The sequence below is a fragment of the Equus przewalskii genome, chromosome X (assembly GCF_037783145.1).
Source record: "Equus przewalskii isolate Varuska chromosome X, EquPr2, whole genome shotgun sequence".
In the NCBI taxonomy this organism is placed as follows: domain Eukaryota; kingdom Metazoa; phylum Chordata; class Mammalia; order Perissodactyla; family Equidae; genus Equus; species Equus przewalskii.
Window position 1 is genome coordinate 92,219,690 of NC_091863.1, and position 20,623 is coordinate 92,240,312.

Here is a 20,623-nt window from a genome sequence, read left to right on the forward strand (position 1 = left end):
CGGAGCGCTCAGCTTCAGTGGCCTGGGTTTGGTTCCTGGGCATGGACCTAAACCACTTGTTAGAGGCCATGCTATGGCATCCACCCACATACAAAACAGAGGAAGATCGGCACAGATGTTATCTCAGGGCAAATCTTCCTCAGCAAAAAAAGAGGAAGATTGGCAACAGATGTTATCTCAGGGCAAATCTTCCTCAGCAAAAACAAACAAAAAACAACCAAACCAATTATTTCCACTTTGGTAACACAAAAACTATGACTTTTGATTCAACAGTAATTTATTACTGGAAATACTGGAGTAAGAGTGGAGAAGTCCAATACTGTGGTATGAGGTCCTCCTCCCAAACGTATCTAAATTCTACCTGATATTCAAGGTCTAGCTCAAGCCCTACCTCTTGCATAAAGCTTTTGCTGACTAGCCCGCTTGTATGGCAAACTCTGCCCATAGTAGGGAATCAATTAATGTATCTTTACTAATTGTGTTGCCATATACATATGGTATTTCTATATCTATCTATCTGTCTATCTTCCTAGGAATGTATGTCCCAATGGTTAAAGTAAAGATGAAAGAAGATAAAGGAAGAACTAGAGTATAATTTTTAGCACACTTGCACAATAGCATTTAAGAACTCAAGGCATCTAACAGAGTGATAAATTTCTCTGAAGCAATTTCAGGTAATCTCGCTGAACATATTTTAGTGCCATTAAGAAATTATAAATCTTCTTAAAACTAGTCTAGCTAAAGCTTAGCCACGATATACAGTTTTATTTTTCCATTTCACAATGAAATATATCATGTTACATATATCAGTCATATATACGTATATATACACAGTCATGTACAACATAACGGTGTTTCAGTCAACAACAAGCCGCATATCCAATAATGGTCCCTTAAGATCAGTACCATCTAGCCTAGATATGTAATAGGCTATACCATCTAGGATGGTGTAAGTACACTCTATAATGTTTGCACAATGACGAAATCGGCTAACGACACATTATTAAGAACATACCCTCGTCGTTAAGGGACACGTGACTGTACACAAATTTGTATGTGTGTGTTATATATATATATATATACATACATAAGTCATATATACATATATATGTGAAAGAGAGAGAGAGAGACACCTCACTCTATTGGCTACATACATGTCTGGTGAAGATAAGATCAAAGATTAGTATCAGTTCCACATTTTGACTATAGAATTCCCTTGTTATTTAGCCTTTAATTGGTAATGTCAAAGATCTACGTTCATTTTGTGGTATGGGTTGGTGGTTCAGAGTGAAACAGAACTTTTTTCTTTCATTTTTTTTTGAGGAAGATTAGCCCTGAGCTAACATCTGCTGCCAATCCTCCTCTTTTTGCTGAGGAAGACTGGCCCTGAGCTAACATCCATGCCCATCTTCCTCTACTTTATATGTGGGACGCCTACCACAGCATGGCTCGCCAAGCAGTGCCACGTCCTCACCCAGGATCCGAACCCTCGAACCCAGGCCGCTGAAGCGGAACGTCCATACTTAACTGCTGTGCCACTGGACCAGTCCCCAAAACTTTTTCTCTTTAAAATAACAATTCCCAAATGCATTTGCAGCAAATAAATTTGTAAAATAGAGCTTTATTGCCTCACTTTTATAATGTGATAGGAAATCAGAGGTTACTATTAATGAATTGCTTTGAGTGATAAAATCATGATTCTGTTAGGTTTTTTTTATCTTCGATTAGAATAACAGCTAAAATTTATTTAATGCTTTGTGACTTCTACGTAGATTGTTTTTGCATTTTTTTGGTTAGCCACTGACTCCCAAAGGGCTAATATGCCAATTTCTTACATTATTAAACGTAACATCAGTCTAAATTAGATTCAGAGAGAAGTTGATGACTTTATTCTTGGTGAAAGTAAAACAAGAAATATCTGGTATCTCTCCAACAGATATTTTTTTTAAAACCAAGAAAGCGGAAACGAGCTGTTTTCTCAATAGACTTATTTCTCTAGTCCTTTCATCATGCTTCTATATTATTTAAAAAATTGCTATACAAATGGAAAAGAATTTATGATGTATGGTAGAATTATAAGCCCAAAAACTATTCATTGATACAATGACTCTTATTTTTAAATTACTTTTATTGTGGTAAAAAACACATAAAATTTACCATCTTAATCATTTTTAAGTGTACGGTTGAGTAGTATTAAATACATTCATGTTGTTGTGCAACCATCACCACCATCTATCCTCAAAACTCTTTTTATCTTGTGAAAGTGGAACTCTATACCCATTAAACAATAACTCGCCATTCTCCCCTCCCCCCAAGCCCTGGTAACCACCATTATACTTTCTGTCTGATACAATGACTCTTGCTCTCCAAAATCGTAAGTTAACAAGTACAGATTCATTAGTTTGAAGGCTCATTACCCTCCTCTCATTGGATAATCGTCTACCTCGACTTTTCATGCTTCTACTGCCAAACATCAAAATTTTTGTAAGTAAATTTACAAGATTTATTATCCATGTTTACCTGCCAAATTAGTCAACAATAAGGTGAAGGTAAATAAAAAAATTGTAAGAACTATGGAATTTCAACAAGCATTTGTTGAGGACCTACTGTATGCCCAACACTTTGTTGAATGTTAAGAGAGGTGATACACATGTTATGCAATACTTCCCTAAAGAAGCTAATAATCTTATTAGACAGAAAAGGCAGTTCCATCTGATATGTACCCATATTAAAATATTTCTTAACTATTCCCTTGATAAGAGTGTTGAGAGGAAGTACTCCAGGTTTAAGCGTAATCCTTTACATAATATAAGAAGAAGAGAAGAAGAATTCTGTGACCTTCTTACCTTCCTCAAGCATTAGGAGTACGAAAGTGCTGAATAAATAATCAAGGAGAGGCAAATGTAAACAAACAAAAAAGGCAATTCCATGTAATAATACAGTTCTACAATTTATGGTCTGGACACATTGATCTCTCTCTTTCCTACCCTCCCATTCAGGCTGAATGAAGGAAGAATGGGTCAGTCACTTGCTCTGCTTTGGCCTTAGTTTCTACAACTATAAAATGAGACAGTTGTACTAGGTGATCTTTCCGTAAGGGTTTGCAAACTAACCTCTTTGTTACAAACAAGCATACAGAAACCACTGAGGTTGAATGACTTACATCCCTAATGTTACAAATCTAGAGATACAATTATTTGAATATATAAAATGGGGAAAAGAATATGGAGAAAACTCTCACAAATTTTACCACTGAAATGAAAATAGTCAAAATTTTAAAGTTAAAAACATTGAAAATCTTAGAAGATAGTACATTAGTATAAAGTGATTTGATATTTTTTTACCTTGGTTTTGTACTTTACTTTGGGTAAGTACAGTTTTCAGAACAGCAGCCAAATTTGTTCGTATCCATAGTGGATATTCTAAGTCTCTTGATTCAGAGTGAAGCAATAAGATCAAATAAAAGTACATTTATTTCTGTAACATAATGCAGACTACATCTATGAGAACACTTAACATTGTTAGAAAGCTTTTAAAAATACGTTACCCCTTCTCTCACATTTCTTGACTTTCATGTGATAATTGAAATACTGCTTGTTCTTTCTGCCTTGGAGTCATTCTTGGATCACCTTTCTCCATCTACTCTCAATTAAATCCATCAATATAGCTTCTGAATTATTTTTACAAAACGCTGCTCAAATATGTCCCTGCTTTCATTCCCATTATGATTATAGAATCTTGGGGTTAGTGCTTTAAAGCTCACTTCAGACAACTCCCCAGTTCCATGTTTGAACTCTGTATATCTCCCACTCCCACCAAAATGGCACAAAATAATGCTACCCCTCTCCTCGGCAGAGTATATGTGTGGTTAATAGCTGTCAGATGCCAAAGTTGCTGTCAAATGACAAGATAAAATAAAGAGACTACAAGGTGGGTCATGAAGTAATGAGCTCCAGGTAGTGGGTGACATTGGGAAATGATTGCAGCCAGTCTCATGCTTAATTCAGAGAAAGAAGTATTGTTTTATTAAGGCATGGGGTGGAGGGAAGACGAAGGGTATTATGCAAACTAAAAAGCCAAGAAGCAGGGCCTAAAATTCAAATGTGCTGTGATTTTGTATATGCATTGTAAAAAGACTATTGGCCACTAAAAGAAAATCATCTAGGTTGGCACCCACGTACATAAGAATACTAGAATTTGAATTTCAAACTTGAAAGAAAGTAGACGTTATTGTTTTTATCACCACGTGGCACTTAGCACGTTGTATTGCATTTTGTTGCTGTTATTTGTCTTTTAGATCTCAGGGTCTCCTGTGTACCAGGCATGAGGTCTAAAGTTTTACATGCATCATCTCATTTTTTAATTTGAGTCTTATCTTTCCTATTGGATTATAAATTCACACAGGACAAAATTATATATTATTCATGTTTATAACTCCACCCCAACTACCCTCTGCATACATCATTATACATTGTGGGTTCTTTCAATATATATTTGCTGAATAATTAATATATAAAACCACATGAGTACTGTGGGAAAAGGCTTTTATAGTGCAAATTTTGAGTTAAAGGACCTGGGTTCTAGTCTTTTATGAGCTTCTATGTTCTCACCTATTAAAAAAGTAAATCAGACTGGATGGTTACTAAGATCATCTCAAATACTGCAATCTTATATAAAAACAACAACAGTTTTCTAGTTCTGAAATTTCACTTCAGATAATAATGCTCAGGAAGTTGATTTTTATAGCCCAGAAGGTAATGGTCATGACGTTTTAACTACGTAAGAAATCTTTGAACAAGCTAAAGCCAATCCTCACTTAGGGTCCTAACCTTGTCATTTTCCATTCACTCCAGTGACCTAAATTTGAAGTGATTCATTATTTAAAGATTACTGAATGAGTGAAAATGTCTCTTCTTTTTGTCTTTTATTACTTAAAGTAAATTTAAGACATCATTGGCTATAACAAATTAAGCATAACCATTTTTAGGAGGTTTAAATGAAACTGTCTGCAGCTACAAACCCTCCACCCAAGTTCATTAATATCTTACTGAATATCAGTGTTGTCAAGGCTTCGTTTCTGACTGAGCTTCACGATTAGGAATTGTCTTATTCCTTTAACATATTCTTAAATTTAATTGAATACGTAAGCTATTACTTTATAAAGGGCTTCAGAAGAAAAGGAAATTTGTGGACAGATAGTCATCTGGAGGCTTTTAATTACATTTCATGTGATCTTTTTTTCCCTGTATCAGAACTCTTCTTTTATAAGGAGTAATCAATTTACTGTATTTGTATTCAGAACTCTTGAATCTTTGAGGATGACCCCAGGTGGTAGGAAGGCGAAAAGGAAAGGTCTTTTATAGCTTGTTCATGACTTCGCTCTGTGTTCTATTTTGATTTCTAATTCCTTCCCCCATGAAAATAATATCTAGTTCCTTTATTACCACCTTTACTGAATCTAAAGATATGCCATTTGGGTTGGAATAAAATAATTTCAAAACAATTATCTAATCTTTTGTCCTTAGCCAGATTTTACCTGTGGCAGACACTCAAGCCTACTCTGGATGTAGATCAGTACTCATGGAGATTTCTATCATCATCACCACTTAAATATTTTTTGAAGCTCAATTACACCTGATATTGTAAAAACATGGCAGAGAACATAGCATTTATTCTTAGAGTCACAAAACTGTCAAGCCAGTACTTAATGAGCATTTTTTGTGTGTTGTGGTTCCTACCATGGAGGAACTTACCTTTTATTTATTTTCTTACAATATATAGACATGCATCAAAAATTGAGACACTATATAATGAAGTACTAAAGTATGTGCCATGTACAAATGAAGGGAGAGAAATAATTAAGGGAATTTTATTGGAAGAAATAGGAACTGGACTGAAGCTTGAGGATAACTAGGGTTTAAATTGACAGAGAAGAAGGAAAACCTTCCAAAAGGGCGTGGGATGTTCTTGTTTCAGTGTGAGAAAAGGTGAACTAAGAACTAATTACTTGGGGTCAGATAGTCACCTTTGATTGAAATATATTTCAGATAATGGGTGGGTGCATCATCAGATGTTCTTTGGATAGCTGATAGTATGATACTGGATCTCTGGAGACAGGGCAAGCCTAGAGGTAAAAGAATTTGTAGCAGCCCATATTACTCTAATTTAGCTGAATTTCAAAACTTTCCAAGGGAGAGAAAGCTGTAGAGAGAAAAGAACAGAGGTCCAAACATTAAGCACTGATTCCTCAAAGCTTTGCGGAATATCTAAGGATCATATTTGTCTCAGAATCCTCAAAAGGAAACTCTCAGTTTTTTTCCCCAACTTTATACATTATCACATTCAATGATTGTTAAGGTTCTGCTCTGTGCACAACATTTGACTGAGCACTCCAAGGCCTCCCAGAAGAGGAAAAGATACTTAGTTCTGATCTCCAGTAGTTCGGAGTCTAGTTGGAGATCCCGTATATGAACTTGACATAAAGGATTTGGCAGAAAAAGGTCACTGTCAAACTTAGAGAAGTTTCAGAGAGTAGAGTAGATAAAAAAGAGATTGTATGGGGGCTGGCCCTGGGGCCTAGTGGTTAAGTTCGGTGTGCTCCACCTTGGTAGCCCAGGTTCAGTTCGAGGCACCAACCTACATCACTCAAGAGTGGCCATGCTGAGGTGGCGACCCACATAGAAAATAGAGGAAGATTGACACAGATGTTAAAAGAGATTGTATTGAATTAAAATACTGATATGAAAACCTTTTTGTCCCAAAGCCCAAGGAAGGAATATAAATTTGGATAAACTCTCTCAGGTGGCTTTTTCACTATCACCTAAGCATATAGTGCCCAAATCTTTTTTGTACTGACTCTCAGAAATTTTCAGATGCATAATATTTTTGTAAAAAAGAAAATTTCCATGAGCGTGGAGTTATTCATGCTCAATCCTGTTGCTCTTAACTTACTTAAAAAGATAAATCAGGAAACATGAGTTCACACCTTCTGTGTGTCCAGTAATGGATTAGGTTAGTCGAACAATGCAAATACAAATAGTAATATCCTTACAGGTAGGAGTCATGTGAATTATTTGTTCTTAGCCAACCCTTAGACATCTGAATTATACCTTGGCTTACATCACAAGTGAGTAAATGATGAGCTACAGATTAGACTCTCAGATAAAGTCAATTGTCTGAATATCAAGTGGCTGTTAGTTCCCAACACCAACAGTCATTCATTTTTATTAGATAATTTATGGAGTTTGATATTTTTAGGAATATTAGCAAAGCACTCTATAATTCCTAAATGAATGGATGACGTTATGAAAGCAACAACACATTAAGTACTGAGCATTTTAATAAAGCAATAGAACTAAAGTATACTGATACCATTTGTAATAGATTTAATATTGCTTGCATTTTAAAGATGAAAAAATTAAGGCTTAGAGAGGGTCCCTGACTTGTTCCAGGTCACACAGTTAATTATTGGCAAAGCTTACAAAGAGAACCCAAATCTCTTAAGCCTGAAATCAGGTTCTTTTCCACCATGGTTCACTGCTTCTTGAAGGCTATTTGGCATATTAAATGAAAGCCTTTAAAAATTTGACTACATCATACTGTCCTTGAGAATCATGTCATGCTTAATAAATTCAGAATGAACAGAAAGTGCATTTACATTGTTGGCTTCAGTCATTAGAGAGTTAGTACAAGTAGGTGAACACTTTCAAGATTATGACTTTTGTTCTTACTGACGTATAGGTAAAATATGTGTGTGTGATATGATATACATTATACATATATATTCACAATAAGAGAAAAAGAATTGTGAAAAAGACAAATAAGAGCATTTTTTTGAGTTTTAAATTATATGACTGACCAGTTGACAGGCCATGTGAACTATTTATGTTAACCTTTATTTCTTAATTTATTAGAGTAACCGAAGTTTGAAACAGCTCAAAGCTGGATGCTTCCTTTCTATAAATTACATCTCTTAAAATGTACATTGCAAGGATGAGTCACTAGCTACAGAAGTCCAGCTTTAATCCATTATGTCATTTTTATAAGGAAACAAATCAATGACTTTCATGTGGTTTTAAGGACAATGAATCTGAACTACAGAGTACGTGAAAGATTAAATCATAACATAAACAATCAAATGAGTTCAGTGGCATGATCTAAAAGGCAAAAAAAATAAAGCACATCTTATACAGTGAAGTCGGCTTACTTCTGTGATTTTTATTCCGTTATTCACTTGCATGTGCACCTCCCATATATTGGACTGATTTGAAACCAAATTGAAACGTTCACATATCTCGTAAGCAAATTTTAAATACTTAGTTTTCATTTAGATGTGCACCAGAGGAAACAGGAACCTGGAGGAAAATGCGTAGCTCAAGAAAATCTTCAATGTACGTTTTGTTGAGTGGTTTCAATTTTCTAGTCACTCAGCCTCTTGTCAGAACTTTTAAAACAATAGTATTGCTGAAATTGTTATTTATATTTACTATTCCATCTAGTAAATGCAGAGCAGAATCTCTCAGGTAAGAGGTGGTTCAGGGAAGAAATCATGGGTACCTCTAGTAGAAAGAGGACAGGAAGGAAAAGGAATGAACAAATATTGAGTCCCCACCATATCCTAGTCAGTGCATTTGGCAAAGTACATACATCTCTTGTAATTTTCATGACAACCATAATAAATAGGAAATGGAGACAGAGAGAGGTGAAGTCACGTGCCCAAACACATAACTAATATGGGATAGAGCCAGCAATCAAATTCAGGTCTGTCTGACTACGAAAGTTGTGTATACTTTTTCCACAGCACCTTGATTAACAGCCTTAAGTTTTAAAACTATGCCAAACACTCATGCACAAAATCTACTCTCAGTATAACATTTACTTAGTCACTGACAGTGTTCTCAAAGATCTAAATAAATGAAGACGAGTCATATATCAGCTTCTATAAATCAAGAATGTGTGTATTTTCAAAGATCTCAGTTCACTTTTAAAGGTGAGGGCATTGTTTTTTACTAACAGAAATAAAGATGGAAAAAGTGTGCAAAATGTTATCTAATAATAGTAATTGGCAATGAAATAGGAAAATGGAAGAAATGAATCATAATATTAAAAGCAAAAGACCAGACATAAATTATTTAATCAGAGGTCTTCGTGATTAAGTATTTGAAGGGGCTGGCCTGGTGGTGCAGTGGTTAAGTTCACTGTGCTCAGCTTCCGCGGCCTGGGGTTGACGGGTTCAGATCTGGGTGCTGACCTATGCATGGCTCATCAAGCCATACTGAGATGGCTCACATACAAAATAGAGGAAGATTGGCACAGATGTTAGCTCAACCACAACTTCCTCAAGCAGAGGAAGATTGGCAACAGATGTTAGCTCAGGGCCTGTCTTCCGCACCAAAAACAAAAAAAAAGTATTTGGAGTATGTAAAGGTAAAAAAAAAAATGAACTTAAAGCTTTTGAAGATGATGTTTAAGATTAGATGAGGAATATTGTTATATTTGGGCAGGTTAATATTGTTACCTGTCTACTCTTTACCATATAGTAAGCAAGTGTTCTAAGGGTAGTTTGTGGAATAATTTGAAGAGCAGTTTACATAGGTTTCAGGGTCTAAGCTTTCTCATCTTAAAAACATGAAGATAATAATTTGTGCCTTGCAGGATTGCTTCAAGGATATAATGTGTAATGTATACACAGAACCTGGCACACAATAAACTCTCAGTAAGCGATAAAAGAAAAGACCAGACAGATTCACCTTAAGTTCCCCCAACTCACGTTTACTAGGGAATGAAAGGCAGTCAGAATAACACAAGAAACGTTTTGACTACATATTCCATGAAATTCCATTCTGTCTTTATATCTTCATAACATAATTAATGCTTCTATTTTAATTTATTTTCATATATAGTAGTTATATATATTCATAATTTGGAAAGCTCAAATCTAAAGAAGGCATCTGAATTTTAAATGCAAAGCATACTTATGTCAAATTTTAAAGCTCCCATTTTATGCCTTTTTATATCTTTAAAATGTTTTCTTCTGGCTTGTAGCTTCATAATGATAATATATTTTGTACTGCGTTTTCCCTATGATTTTTACAGTGAAGCTTATCACTTCAAATTGAGTAAATATTATGACCAGATGGTTTTCAATAAAAACAAAACATACCAAACAAACCCACCTGCTATCTAAGAGTATTTTAAGAATCAATTTCCAAATGCTATTCAGAGCAAAAGCCTATAGAGTTTTCGGAATCTGTCTCTAGTTTTTAACTCAATTCTGAATTCATTAGCTTTAAAATCTTTTTTTTTAATGAAAATTATCAGTTATATATATGCTGGTACAATTTAAATAAAAAGAGGGCTGAGAAAAAGATAAAAGCGTGCATAACAAAGTAAAGGATCCCCCCAAATAACCTTTAATGAATATCAACTGTGAATAGAGAAGTTAAAATGAAGTATCAAACACAATTTTTGCCCATAGTAAAGAAGATATAGAGTCTTTTCTACTTGGCCGTTTATTGGATGCTTAGGGCAACATTTTCTTCCCCAGAGAAGTCACTGGAAAGTATTGTTTGGTGTTAAGATTAATGATTAAAAAGTCATCTTGAACAGAAAAGTTTGCATCATTCTGATTATACATAAACACTGAATATTTGCTGATTTGAGATAGGGGCCAGATAAAAATGGACCTTTGAATGTATCTTATTTAATTAAAAAGACTTTGTTAATGCTTTAGTTGTTTTGTCATATTTGTCATAGTTTTAGTTTTTCTCTTTAATGTTCTGCTCCAGCTTCCACATCGCTACAAAATTTTGAAGACATTTTGTTCACACATGCAGAGTTTCAGATATTAGGATTATTATTTTTAATTAAAACCTTGCCTTTCATGATTCTTAGATGTATAAACGTTTACACTATTATTGTGTGAAATTAGTATATTTCCCAGTATAACTTTTAAAAATACAATCTTTCAAAGTTATTTTTAAGATCTGATTTTTCATTTGAAGTAATGAGTTCAACCCAAAATCTTTTTTAACAGTTTTATTGAGATACAATTAGCATACTATACAGTTCGATGGTTTTTAGTATATTCAGAGTTGTACAACCATCACCACAATTTAGAACATTTTCATCATCCCCAAAAGAAACCCTAAACGCGTTAGCAGTCACTCCCCACTCCCCTAGCTTCTCCCACAACCCTCCTCCCCCCAGCTCTAGGCAACCAGAAATCATTTCTATCATTATAGATTTGCTTATTGTAGGAACCAGCAAACTTTTCACAGATGTACTTGCTGCGAATGTCAGAGAGATTGTTTTATATTAAGAGGAGTTGGCAAATAAAATAAAAAATTCCTGATTAAAGTCAGGCAATAAGGTCTTGACTTACCTGGCTCAATCCTTAATTGTAATACAATTTTGTATCTGAGCTTCCATCATCCTTATTTTTGTTATTTTGTTGTTTTTGTTATTCAACTTTATTTTAGTACTGTAAAATCAATAAAAAGAAAGGCATCTTCAAAGTACTGCTGTTCAAAATCAATTGATTAGGAAACCTAAATTCAAACTCAGGAAAGTTAAATTTCTAGTCCATTTCTTTCATTTTTCCCATCCTACCCAATCAACTCGTGGCGAACATGACTATCCTTTCCAGAAAGGAGGCATTTCCAGCAGAAAACTTCTGTGTCTGTGCTATTTGCAGTCAAATAAGATGCATAAGGCACAGTTGATCCAAGTCTACTGTCTGTTTTTTCTAAATCTCTAATATGGAACACATTTTCTTAAAATTACAGCTATTCAGAGGATTTTTATGAAGTAAAACTGCCTCTCATTCTGATTGGGTTTGCATCATTCTTTTACAATAGTGGTGTAGCACATAATACATTAGTAGGAACTTTCAATTGGTATACATTTTAGCTGCCAAGGTCAAAAATCTTTATAAAGTACATAAAACCTGAATATAAAAACTGGGACCCTCTTCCCAAAATGTGCTATTTATTATTTAATATACTTCCCATTAAAACAATCAATCTTATAATATCTAATAAAATATATAAATAGATGCTAAATATAAATATAAATATCCCCATATTTGCTCTAGGCATGCTAGAAATAACGGGTTTTTTTATCTCTATTGTGCTAAATATGAGGATGTGATAGACAGTGTATCATTTTGTATTTGAAAGCGTTCTCCGGTGGTTTTGTCTTTTATAATTGCTCCTTTGGTTTGCCATGTTCTGTTGGACTTAAGATCCATTATTCCAAGTGTCACCAAGTCCACTCCATTGCTCTCTTTGACATGACACAGTAAGTCTAAAAGACAGCATCATGTTAGACAAAGATTGAGGTAATAAAGAATCCACGATAACTTGAAAAGAAATGTAAGAAAATATAAATTAATAAATCAACAGGATAGGGCAAAGGGAAATGTGTGCTTTAAATAATCTATAAATAAGACTCAGGGAAAGAGAAAAAATGTTTTGAACAGAGGATGGAAGAAATAGAAAAAGAGAAGAGCATACTCTATGGTTCCATTTATATGAACTTCCAGAATTGGCAAAAATAACCTTAACGATAGAAGTCGGAAAGTGGTTGCCTGGAATTGGGGAACAGGTGGATGGAAACCTTCTGTATCTTCATTGGCGTGGCAATTTCACAGGTATGTCTACCTTCATCAAAACTGATCAAACTCTATATTTAAAATATGTACTTTTTACTATATGTAAATTACACTTCATTAAAGTCGATTTTTAAAAAAGTCAAAGTAGGCAGTAAAGGATAGCACTGGGTGTGAATGTGGTCATGTTTTAATCCTGAATGAAAGATGACTTCCTTCATTTTAAATATGGGATATTCATGTCATTCCACAGAAGTACATTAAGCTTTTTTGCAATGCTAGCATTTACTCCTTCTGCTCAGGATTGAGTACTGGCATTTTAATGTCGACTATTAGCCTCAGTAAGATACACATTTCTTTGATAGATATTCCACTTTAAATGCCTGCTTTTTCCCTATTATTTCAACTGAGGAGAAATAAAGCAGCAAACTTATCCATTAAATTATCGCAAGGTTCTCATGACTTTTAAAGCACCATTTTGAATAGAAACTACCATTTTACAATATCTCAGGGTAGGCTGAGAGCAAAATAACAACAATTTTTGTAGGAAAAGTAAGATGAAATCTGTTTGGAACAATCACAAAATTACCCTTAATGTCACTTTGTAAGTCGGTTACAAATAGCGTCTGAGGTAACAGGATTGCCCACGTGAAACTGAAAAACATTCTGGGCACTGTTTTGTGAGAGGCAATGATACAGTGTTTGAATTAATATGTAGAGCGAGTTTGTGGTCGGGGTATCTTTCTTTTCTATCTAGAGTCACTAGCCTGCAAAGAAAAAACATCGATCAAAATCATGTGGGAATTTTTTTTTAAAAGTTCGGTAAGGTGGATAGAAACTTGAAATGACAGAACGTTGATAATACAATATATTTCAGATTTATGTATAAAGAGCTGAGAGAAAAAGACTGAGAAATGAGAGTGTATGATAGATGCACCCATATTAATATAAAGAATGTCATGGTCGTGGGGGAGGGGCAAAGCAAGTGGGGCTAAAGAGACAGAAATTGAGAAAAGATTTAATTTCATCTAGCGTATTCCAGAATTTTTCAAAATTAATTAAAATTTTAGAAATGTACGCTAAAATCTTACAAACATCAGAAAATATATTTTCAATTGATAAGTCTTGAATCAATTTTTTTGACTCTCAGATTATTTTTTCTTTCTTTTTAGGAAGGAGCAGAAATATTTTATTATAAGGTATCACAATCCTCCCCCAAGAGAGGGAAAAATTCCTCAATAAATAAATCAATCATGAATAAATGGCATAATCACAATCTTAGCTCACATGGTTATGACTGCAATAGTCACAGTTAACCACTAGGGGGCTGTAATTCCATTGGCAGCAGTTCTCCGACCATAAACGTTTTATTCCCTGCACGTACCTGTACGTTAGGTAAAATTAAGTGGGAGCTACAGCAGGTAGGATGGGTCGTTACTACGTGTTGAGATGATTTCATGCTTTACTGCAATGCTGTGTATAATTTTTATTGTACAGACTAATAACTTGGCCACTTCCTTCTTCACCAAGCATGGAGTTTCATCATTGTTCAACAATTGCTATTGCTCTGCACCTTGAAACATATTAGGGAGAACCAGTTTTACATCCCTTTTCATGAAGAAATTATTTTTATTTACTATAGGACCCCTACCATTTTATTAAAGTACAAGTTTAATGTGATCATGTGTACTCACATATTTATTTCAATAAATCTTTGTATTATTTGGAGCTGTAGGAGAGACAATAAAATGCTAGTTCAAATTTATAACATTAATTATATTTTCTGAAATTTAGATTAAAATAGCAAAGCTTTTACCCAAGTTGATTTTCATTAATTTGAAGTGAGAACTGTTTTTTATTCACCGTCATAAGGAATGAAAAATATAACAGTTTACTGTTATAGTTCACTGTATCTTGGATGATTAAAGGGGTAGTCACACTAAACTATTTAAATAGTGATTTTAAAATTTATCACACAAATATTTTATGCTATGCTGCAAATATGTTAACTTATATTGATAAGTTTATGAGATAAAATATTTTAATGTCTTCAAATAATATGATAATTAACATTTCCTATGTATTTCTCCTAACTCTAATGATCCTTGCATCACTCTATTTCACCTACTTGGATGAATGGAAGAATTAGCTTTTCCTCTTGGGAAAAATGTTCCTCTACCCTCTTGGGTTCAAAGAATGGGGCCTGCAAATTAAACTGACAAATGAGAGATTAAAAGGAGAAAAAGGTGTATTTCATATGCATATCGGAGCCAACAAAGACAGCAACGGACTTGTTAAGTGGTTCAAGTCAAAAGTTTACATAGCTAATCTAATAGGGAAAAGGGAGATGGTGAGGAACGGATTCTATGGGAAAAACAGATTTCTTTAGGAAAGACAAATGGGTTTGTAGGACAATGCACAGGAGATGTTTATGATGTTTGTTTATACAGATATGAGTGGTCTTTCTGTCTTCTTCAGAGCCATAAAATGCCTTGGAGGGGGAATTTATGGTAGCATCATTTCCCAGAAATTACGGCTTTTTGTCAGATAATGGAAGCTCCCAGGAGGCTTTTTCCACACCTGTTGAATCTCAAAATGTCTTCAAATTAAAATAATCTTTACAACCAACTCTGGGGTTCTGAGTGGGTTCCCACAGCTATATACTTTAGGAAAATTCCTGTATTTAAAATTTTTGGTCATGTTTTATGTGTTTTGGGAAACTTTTTATGCTTAAAACGTGTTAAATCTTAACATTACACTAAATTTATTTGTCCTACTGCAAAAATCTAGCTGGCTAATATTTGTTTTAATTTTTCCTTCAAGTCCCAAAATAAATACTGTCAACTGATACTTGTAAAATAATTGATACTAACATAGTGTTTTTTCAAATGTTATTTCCCTTTCCAGCTTCTAGTATCATTTGAATACTTAATGGTAAAATACCATTTAACTACTCCTGGTCTGTAATATTTTATGTGAAATAATGTTTTAACTTAATGTTTGACTAGAATTTTGCTGATTCATTTATAATACTTAAGTGATATTTAATTTCCTCTTTGATGGACATTGACATACCTCATACTAATACTTGTTTTTTAATTCATTTTATATAAATGTCTTTCTTCTGGTGCTTATGGCTATCAGCCTCGCTGCTTTTCGATTAAGCTTTATATGTGAATAGTGTAAACAGTTATCCTAAATAGCACCTTATTTATAGAGTTCTTATCGCATTTTTCTAAATGTTTGCCTTTAGGTTTATCAACCAATGTCCACGAGCATCTGTAGGCCAACCATCGCCATCCCTCAAACATAATTGTAAGTATACTCCTAAACATGCTTCAGGACTCTCATTTTGCAATAATATTCAACTATTGTATTTAGAGGATTTCTATTATTTTGCTGATGCATACCTACTTCTGAACTATTAAAACATTTGCCATTACTCACTTACCATATTTAAAAGGAATATTATTTAATTGGTAAATGACATTTTAATGAAACCTGAAAAAAGCTGGCTTATTTTATTACTAAATGTGTTAGACACCCTTGCTAAAGTGTTTAACCCCCACCCGGACTTTACACTAAATAAACATGAAATAAGATAGCATAAATAAGAACAATTAGGTTCGTGAAGACAAAATATGAATACTCAGTTTTCTCCTTTAGAAACAAACTCTAATATCCAAAATTGGGGCATAGGAAATCCAGCTGTTGTTTTCCTATTATAAATTTTAGAAAGTGAAGCTCTTAATGTTGTTGATAGATGGACCTAAAAATCTCAGGAGGAGTAGGAGAGGAGACTGAGAACTTTGTTTCTCAAACGGGGATATCAAGTTATCAATGCTGAAAAACACTGATCTAGAGAATGGGCAATTCTGCATTCCCTAGGCTTTCTGAGCATGATATTCCAAGTTAGGCAAGGTGGGGCAAAATTGAAGCCCTTATTCTAAGCTCCCGACTGCACAAATGATTCTCAATTAGATTTCTGATTGTTCTCAGAGTCGTGCCCATACATTTAATATTACAAAATATTTTTAGAATGATGGTATTAGAGGAAGAACTGATAACATCAGAGAGGTTAACTCACTTTGACAGTAAAATTTTAGTAGACCTTTTTAGTTAATAGGCCTTTTTAGTATAAAGTTAATATGCACTCATTATATAAAAGAAACTAAACAACACAAAAATAAAGTAGAAAGTAGAATTCTGTCAAAATAGAAAGAGGATAGGGATGAAATAGGATTGGGAATGTCTGCTGAACATATTATTAATGATCGAAAAATAAAAGACGAAAACAGTGATTGTACATCAAGACAGTTGCCTCAAAACGGCTGCATTAAAATGTATCCGTAGTCAGAATGGCCAACATCAAATTGTCCTGCTTTGTTACTTAATGACTCATCATTTAAGATGATAACAAAGGTTACACTTCGTTTTAAAAATATATATTGAAGAAGCTCTAGATGCTATAGGCAGCTTTCTACAGAGAAAAAAATGAAATTCAAAAGTGTAAAATGTAAAATTTTAAAGAGCCCAGCAGCTGTCCTGAGCATGCGCAGGAAGTCAGTCACTCATTATAAGTTTGTGAAGATCCAAGTTTGCCTGCAGATGTTTTCACTGTGCTTGTGAAATGGGCTAACACAAACGTGCAGGTAAGTTTACACTTTCAAGCTTCAAAGAATGCTGGCGCGAGGCCATCTCACATATATCGATGGCGTCGTAAGCCCTGCCTGGGTGTAAAGACCAAGATCAGTCTTGGTGGAATGTGATGGAAGCCAATTTCATATTTACTATCTCCCTTTCGGTGCTATTCTATCCTTCCCATATTGACTCCATAATGCTTGCCCCTTGCTCTTCTCCCAGATACATGTACCCCTCTTTGTACACATGCCTGTTGACATCTTGTTCTTGCCCAGGTGTTAACTGGACAGGATTTGATACACAAATTCATCCTAGGGTAGCAATACCTAACAAATCCTACCCCATCCCGAGAAAGGAATGTTTTAACGTTGAAAATGGCTCCAACAATTGAGTTCCTTAATGGGCTGAAGGAAAAACTATGCCCCAAATCTTATCACGTTGGTATGTAAGGTTGTTGCCTACTTCTCTTCTCCCAAAAGGCTGGCTCGTCAAGGCATGTTAGCGACATGAAAAATATATGTACAACATATTTAATAAAAAATGTTAGAGACTGGTTATTTATGGTAAATAACGTTGTTAATGTTACTAAATGTGTTAATTCTCAATGTATGTAGAAGAATACCGAGAATTTTATTATAATGTGTATACATCCACAACCTGAAATTCTTCAGTTGTTTGAAATGTGGGTCCCTGATGATTTCTGTGGCTATTTTAAACTATATAAGATTCAGTTGACCCTAAAACATAAAAGTCAGTTGACTCGACTTGTCTCTAGCTATCATTTGAACTTAGTAATACCTTCCCCAAAGCCCTACCTATGTCACCTATGCTATGGTGAGATAAAATATATATATATATATATATATATATATATATATATATATATAAAGAGAGAGGGATAACGCAAAGTAGTAATTTAGATAATGTTTTCAATGTCTCTTGTGAAAAATGATCACTTGGACAGCTATGCTTCTCCTGAGCTGGATAAGGTTTGTAATATCAGTAAGTATTAAAGGTAAACGTTATCCTTTTTCTGTAAAACTGCATTTGAGGTTTCCTCACAGAAAAGCCTAATGTAATGAAGAAATGGTATGCATACATCGGTTCTACAATGTCGTGACAGGATTTATACTTGTGACTCTCTTAACACCCATATTAACAACTTAAGAATTTTATCTTTTATGCTTTTGTCTTTTATTTGTATGCTTTATGTTGCTACAAATAAATGCAAATTCACTTAGAATTTTTCTACAATATGAGTTTCTGTGATTTATAACTGGGTATTATTGCAGAGTTCTTTACTCTAGGTTACTAAATTACTTGAATTAAAACATAAATAGACTATAACAAAAATAAAATATTATTTACATTGATAGACAATTCCATTAGTTCACTTTGCAGTGTGTTGTAGTTATTTGCTTTATTTACATATTTTAACTTCTTGGATTTGATAAAATTAAATATATTTTACTGCTCTTCAACTCTTCATTTGGTTAAAGTAAATAACACATAATCAAAACTTATGAAAAGTATACAGAATTGAGTATTAAGTAACAGAATATATGTGTCCTATGCAGAGTATATGCTTGTTGTATCACCTACAGGAACTAATGGGGTGTCTTGCACATAATATATGTTTAATAATATATTCAATAATTAGTTCAATAATAACTATTGAACTAAGAATGGTAAAATAATAGCACTTCTAGAAGAGAAGTACTCAATCAGGCATGCTTTTTAGTAAATGAATATATATATGAATTGTAAAGCATAGGAAAATCTGAGCTTTTATGAAATAATTCCATATTCTTCACAGTTTTTACTTTTATTAATATTCAAAAAATTAAGTAATCCTTTATAACTAGTTGAACTCAAGAACATGGCATTAACTAAGTATTTACAGAAATATTTATTGATTTTAATAATCTAATTGAGCCAACTGATTACTTGAAAAACTATATCCCATACATGTTTTCACTCTGAGTAGCCTGCACCAAAAACCAACAAGGCTGACAACACAGTTTAGAATGCACACATTCTAAGACACTTCATCTTTCTAAAATAAATGAAAGTTACTTTCTTTTGGAAAGATAAGTAGTCAAGCTGCTTCAAAGTAGAGCATATCCATACTAGATAGTAACAGTAAAATGATTTTACATGTATGTTTTCTGTTTTTGAAAATAATGCCTTTTGATAATATGCTTGTACTTTTAAATTATAGATTTTCAAAGCATCTATCTCCTTAAATATAAAATATGGATGTAACTTAAGTAACTGCAACAAGTATATTAACATATGTCATATAAGAGGATATCATGATCAAAGAGTTTATGACATAAACAATGTTTATTTTTTTATTTCACTCATTTAAAATATTTATTATTCTTCCCTTTAGTACATATTGCTCTAATTTTAAAAATAGCACATATCTCTCAAATAAAATGCAGATATTTTAATGGCTTGGAAGTTTTTACATGTTGTTTGAAATGAGTATCTGCATATTTAATTATGTTTCTATTGCATTTTACCCTTATTTGAAAATGATTTTTCCTCCACCAAAATTAAACATATGACCCAGACAAGTAATACATTGCATATGTGAGCTTGTTAACAATTGCTTTTTGAAATCTTCCCTCTTCGTACATCTAGATAGGGTTGTTCATTTAGCTTTCTCAAAACTAAATATCTTTATTTGTACCTTTAAAGATACTAATAAACTAATATTAAACTAATAAAAAGATACTAATAAAATATGAAAATCAAATCGTATATTTGTGGTATCTTCATTGAAAGTATACATCAATTAAAATCTCTATATAATTAATTGCCATTCCATTGAGTATTCTCATTGACTTTATAGGATTTTGATTACGTGAGAACATGCTCTCAATGTGTTGCAAATTTCTTAGCATCATTGGTAATGATATTGTCGTAGATAGTTGGATTAGGCAAGAAACTATCAGTCATCCTTGAACACCTTCCTATCCCTTATGCCCATAACCGAATTCATCACTAACTCCTGTCAGCTTTAGCTCCTAAATATCTTCACTCCATTTCTACCGCCATTATACCAATTTGGCTTTCCATCATCGCTTGTCTCAGTACTGGAATACCTTCTAACTAATCGCCCCAATTACACATTTGCACTCCCAAATCCATTCTCCCAATTCTTGTTGTTCTTAGAATGAATACCAAAATCTTTATCATGGTTTACAAGAGACAGCCTGATCTGGTCCCTTTCTATGTCTTCAGTATCATATTTTACTCTTTCTCCTCACTCTCCTTGTGAATGCTTCAGCTACACTGTCTACTTTCAGTTCCTTGAATGCATCACACTCTCTCTTCTGTCATGATTACTTCTTGCACTCCTCA

At 33.7% G+C, this 20,623-nt stretch overlaps 1 protein-coding gene across 1 annotated transcript in view; it reads left to right on the plus strand.

Annotated features, from left to right (window-relative positions):
* The window catches only part of HTR2C (5-hydroxytryptamine receptor 2C), a 307,860-nt gene that overhangs the window by 7,585 nt on the left and 279,652 nt on the right, over nucleotides 1-20,623 (plus strand). The window contains exon 2 of the mRNA XM_070603676.1: nucleotides 15,864-15,925. The gene's annotated coding sequence lies outside the window, so the exon portion shown is untranslated. The remainder of the gene's footprint in view (nucleotides 1-15,863; nucleotides 15,926-20,623) is intronic.